The following is a 6,000-nucleotide window of genomic DNA, read 5'->3' on the forward strand; positions in this document are numbered from 1 at the left end:
ATAAAGACACAGGCCACCCATCACAAACACTGTTATGTCGTCTGCCTGGCCATAAAGGCTGGGGTGCCCAGAAGTACTCCATCATTGTGTGGAAGGTGTCTATGTGTGATGGACTCTGAGTAGGATCTGAAAGCATAAGTTAGTTTCCTAAGCAGGTGGCCCAGACGCCCTTGGCATCTCCTCCCGCCATATTGCTGCCCCTTCGCAATCCATACCTGTGGCCTCATGGTAAGTTACCTATGACCAAATGATTTAAGGTCAAAAAGAAATACATGAGCCTGGTTCACACAAAACTTCGTATACATAAGCTGGCACCATCTGAAAGTGGATGACTGTATCACTACAACCCCACCATGGGGTGCCCTGAAGAGACACTAGGGAAGGCAAATCTTCCCAGTGGACAGAACTCTGAGCAACACATCTGGTTGTCTATTGTGCCCAGGAGAGATGGCCTGAGGTACGGATCTACTCTGACTCACAGGCAGTGGCCAATGGGTTGGCCAGGGACTTAGAACAAGTTCCTAACAGCAATCTTAATATTGCCACTTGGAAATCTGAAATTTTACCTGCTTAAAAATAGCATATAAAACTAAGAAGTAATTTAATAAACCATCCAATCCCCTCATTTTCCCATGGGGAAAATAAGGTCCAGAGAATGTACGTGATTGGTCCAAAGGGAACCCTAAATAACAGCGAGAATTGACATCTCCTGGATCTCAGTTTAGGTCTCTCTCCATGACAGCACATCCATAATCACTCATTCCTCTGTCAACATTCCTTTAGCTTCAACAATGTGTTATGCTCTTCCCTGGAAAATGGGCTTAAGGATCAATAAGGCATGGTCCCTGCCCTCAAGAAGCTCTTGTGTTTGTTCTGTGTTTTGTGCATATTGGTGCATTATACTTATATCCTGTGACAAGAAATAAGTGAAACCAAAATGGCAAATACTTTTTCAAGTAGGGCAGACTGAATACTTGCCGAAGAGTGCCAAATGGAATTACAAATGCTAGAAAGTGAGCCAATAAGAACTATATGACTTAAAACAGACACCAACAGAGATATTAATTAATTCAAGGTTGGATTTGATTGTTAAGGGGAGTTTGCATCACTACCACTGCTGGGAAGAGAGCCATTTTTAATGGATTTTGATGGCATCCTGCCTGAGTCTTAGTACCTAAATGTTGGCCTGGGTGAGATAAAAGTTGAATTAGTTGATCAGGAAGACTGAAGGATGGTACAATCTGCCATTATTTTAAACAGTAGAAAGTGATTGAAATAGGGTGGTTGAGTACCCAGAGCTTTTGTTAATTTTCAGATCTGAGCTTCAAATTCTGTTCTTTGATTCCTTAGGAAGCTCCATTCCCTTCCCAATTGACCTTTCTCACAAAAACTAAAAAAGACAGAGATGGTTCACTCCTGTGCATCCTCTTCATCTAAGACTGTTCGACTCACTCTCTCCCCTCTCAGCCTTCTTCCCTGTCTTAGAAGAGGAAGAGTCCTTCCTCCCTTCTCAACCTGAGCCGCCTGTTCTCCAGTCCATCCCCTCTTTCCTCATTTCACAACCAGCTTCCTCAATCATCATTTCTTTCTAAAATCTTCAGCTTCTCCTTTCTACAGAATCTTTCCCTCTCTGCTTTTAAACATGTATAGGTCTCCTTTAGTTTGGGGGGGGGGGAGACGCTTAATCCTGACGGCCCTCCTAGCAATCGTACAATCTTTTTTCCTTCTTCCACCATCAAGCTTTGCAAATGAATGGGTTACATCTATAAACTCCTGCAATCTGGCTTCCAGCCCAACCACCATTGAAACTGCATTCTTAAAGCTCATGCAGGATTTCTGAAGCATTAAATGAAATCGTTCTCCTCAGTTCTGATTTCCCTTGACCAGGGTAAACTTTTTTTTTTTTTTTCTGCGTTGGGTCTTTGTTGCTGTGCACGGGCTTTCTCTAGTTGTGCTGAGCAGGGGCTATACTCTTCCCTGCAGTGTGCAGGCTTCTCATTGCGGTGGCTTCTCTTGTTGCGGAGCACGGGCTCTAGGCGTGCAGGCTTCAGTAGTTGTGGCACGTGGGCTCAGTAGCTGTGGCTCATGGGCTCTAGAGGGCAGGCTCAGTAGTTGTGGCACAGGGGCTTAGTTGCTCCGCGGCATGTGGGATCTTCCCGGACCAAGGCTCGAACCTGTGTTCCCTGCATTGGCAGGCGGATTCTTAACCACTGCGCCACCGGGGCAGCCCCAGGGGTAAACTTTTGAGGCTTAGAGCATCTTATATCAAGGTCTTAAACCACATTTTCCATGCATACTATACCTTTTTATTAGAGCATTCTATTGTTACTTCAACATAGTTAAAACTGAACTCCCAATTTTCTCCATTCATGTTCGCTCTGAATGATTTTCCTATGCACGACTGCTGGTGAGCCCTATTAAGAGCAGGGATTGCATCTCTCACGCACATTACTATAGCTCCAGCACACTGCTTGGATGTAATCAACATTCAATAAACATTTGTGGAAATAAATAAATGAAGAAACCTTTTCTTCCATGCTCTGAGCCTTAATTCCTTAGAGTCATTTTGGATTCACCTCTCTCCTTTGTTCCATAAATTAAATCAGTGATGAACTCTTGCCAATTATGACTTCAAAATGTGGTGGTTAAGGGTATGGATTTGGAGTCAGGTGAACCTGTTTGACTCTTTGCTCTGCTATTGTCAAGCTGTGACATTGGGCAAGTTCCCTAACCTCTCAGTTTCTTCATCTGTAAAATGAGGATAGTAATGGTATCTTATGCGGTTAATGAGAATAAATGAGGTAATGTGTATAAAGTGCTTAGCACAGTGTCTGGCACATTGCAGGTGTTCAATAAATGACAGCGATAAAATTCTCTTTCACTGCTCCCCAGTGTGAACTGAGGCTCCCTTAGGGAGGTCTATTTACTACTTCATATCTTTGCTGTTTCTCTTGGCTGGAATGCTCTCCTTCCTTTCTACGCATTCAAAATGCTATTTACTCTTTTTGTTAATTTTTTTAAAGTAATACATATTCATGGTTTAAAAGTTAAATAGACTAATAAGACTTTTTAAAGCAAAAGAGCAGACCTCTACTCCATCTCTCCCAACTTCTGATCTGTACTTTCAATAATCTTAGCTGTTTCCTCTAATACTTACTTCCATATTTCTAAATAATGTACTTATACTGATGTTTTCGATCTTTCCATTTTTAGATAGTACTTATTGCCTTCTTATCATGGAAGATAAAGATTTAGACCTCTTACAACACCATCCTTTCCAACTTGCTTTCCCTTGAAGATAAAGATTTAGACCTCTTACAACACCATCCTTTCCAACTTGCTTTCCCTTCATCCTACAAAAGAGTTTTTTTTTTTTTTTTTTGTGGTACGCGGGCCTCTCACCGTTGTGGCCTCTCCTGCTGCGGAGCACAGGCTCCGGACGCACAGGCCCAGCGGCCACGGCTCACGGGCCCAGCCGCTCCGCGGCACGTGGGATCTTCCCAGACCGGGGCACGAACCCGTGTCCCCTGCATTGGCAGGCGGACTCTCAACCACTGCGCCACCAGGGAAGCCCAAGAGTTTTTTAATTTGGTAAAACAGTAAGGCAGTGTTCAGTATTATGGCTATGTAAAGATCTTTCACTTTGGAGCCAAACAGTATTTTATCATGACTCATTTACCTTCTTGAGCAACTTGCACTTTTTCCTGGAATTAAAAACTGCCTTGGTTTTTGTTAGTTTGTTTGCTTTGTTTTACAGGTATCGATTACTAATTCTTCACTAATTTTCTCATACCTGTAAAACCTTTCTGAATACCACTCTTCATATCATCAAACACATCAGGTAATCTATTAGCTACTTTAAAAAATTCTTTTCTCTAGATACATCCCTCCTGTATCCCTCCATCTTCCTACTCTCCTCTGGCCTGGCTGATCTTTAGGTGTGCCATATAGCTGTCTACCGCAAACTTTCTTTCATTATCATCTGAGGAATTCCCTTCAATTCTCTTTTATGTTTATCCCCTGTTTCTGGATGTCTTCCTCTTTCTTGGTTTACTCTTTCATATGACGGAATGAATATTCCAGTGGCTTCCTAGAAGGCAGATTCAAATTTTAGATCACTTACTACTCCTCCAGGTGGACCCATTGCTCCTGTAGGCAGGTCCACTTACCATTTACTGGAATATTTTTGCCTCCACGTCTTTGCCATTCTCCTGCTTAGAATGCTCTCCTATTTCCTGTCTGTGTCTCCAAATGCTATTTGTATTTTCAAACTGATTCTTATTTTTACAAAAATAATGCATGTACATAGTTTAAAAGTTAATTATAAGGAACAAGACAAAGTTGCCCACTCTCACCACTATTATTCAACATAGTTTTGGAAGTTTTAGCCACAGCAATCCGAGAAGAAAAAGAAATAAAAGGAATCCAAATCGGAAAAGAAAAAGTAAAGCTGTCACTGTTTGCAGGTGACATGATACTATACACAGAGAATCCTAAAGATGCTACCAGAAAACTACTAGAGCTAATCAATGAATTTGGTAAAGTAGCAGGATACAAAATTAATGCACAGAAATCTCTTGCATTCCTATACACTAATGATGAAAAATATGAAAGAGAAATTTGAGATTTTTTTCTTGAGAAAGAAAAACGGAGCCGGAGGAATCAGGCTCCCGGAGTTCAGACTGTACTACAAAGCTACAGTAATCAAGACAGTATGGTACTGGCACAAAAACAGAAATATAGATCAATGGAACAAGATAGAAAGCCCAAAGATAAACCCATGCACATATGGTCACCTCATCTTTGATAAAGGAAGCAAGAATATACAATGGAGAAAAGACAGCCTCTTCAATAAGTGGTGCTGGGAAAACTGGACAGCTACATGTAAAAGAATGAAATTAGAACACTCCCTAACACCATACACAAAAATAAACTCAAAATGGATTAAAGGGGCTTCCCTGGTGGCGCAGTGGTTGGGAGTCCGCCTGCTGATGCGGGGGACATGGGTTCGTGCCCCGGTCCGGGAGGATCCCATGTGCCGCGGAGCGGCTGGGACCATGAGCCATGGCCGCTGGGCCTGTGCGTCCGGAGCCTGTGTTCCGCAACGGGAGAGGCCACAGCCGTGAGAGGCCCGCATACCGCAAAAAAAATAAATAAATAAAATAAAATTTTTAAATGGATTAAAGACCTAAATGTAAAGCCAGACACTATCAAACTCTTAGAGGAAAACATAGGCAGAACACTCTATGACATAAATCACAAGAAGATCCTTTTTGACCCACCTCCTAGAGAAATGGAAATAAAAACAAAAATAAACAAATGGGACGTAATGAAACTTCAAAGCTTTTGTACAGCAAAGGAAACCATAAACAAGACGAAAAGACAAGATGAAAAAAAAAAGGGAGAAAATATTTGCAAATGAAGCAACTGACAAAGGATTAATCTCCAAAATTTACAAGCAGCTCATGCAGCTCAATATCAAAAAAACAAACAACCCAATCCAAAAACGGGCAGAAGACCTAAATAGACATTTCTCCAAAGAAGACATACAGATTGCCAACAAACATATGAAAGAGTGCTCAACATCACTAATTAGAGAAATGCAAATCAAAACTACAATGAGGTATCACCTCACACCAGTCAGAATGGCTATCATCAAAAAATCTACGAACAGTAAATGCTGGAGAGGGTGTGGAAAAAAGGGAACCCTCTTGCACTGTTGGTGGGAATGTAAATTGATACAGCCACTATGGAGAACAGTATGGAGGCTCCTTTAAAAACCAAAAATAGAACTACCATATGACCCACAATCCCACTCCTGGGCATATGCCCTTAGAAAACCATAATTCAAAAAGAGTCATGTACCACAATGTTCATTGCAGCTCTATTTACAATAGCCAGGACATGGAAGCAACCTAAGTGTCCATCGACAGATGAATGGATAAGGAAGATGTGGTGTAGTGAGGTGGATGGACCTAGAGTCTGTCATACAGAGTGAAG

Source organism: Kogia breviceps, chromosome X, assembly GCF_026419965.1.
Source record: "Kogia breviceps isolate mKogBre1 chromosome X, mKogBre1 haplotype 1, whole genome shotgun sequence".
Classification (NCBI taxonomy): Eukaryota; Metazoa; Chordata; class Mammalia; order Artiodactyla; family Physeteridae; genus Kogia; species Kogia breviceps.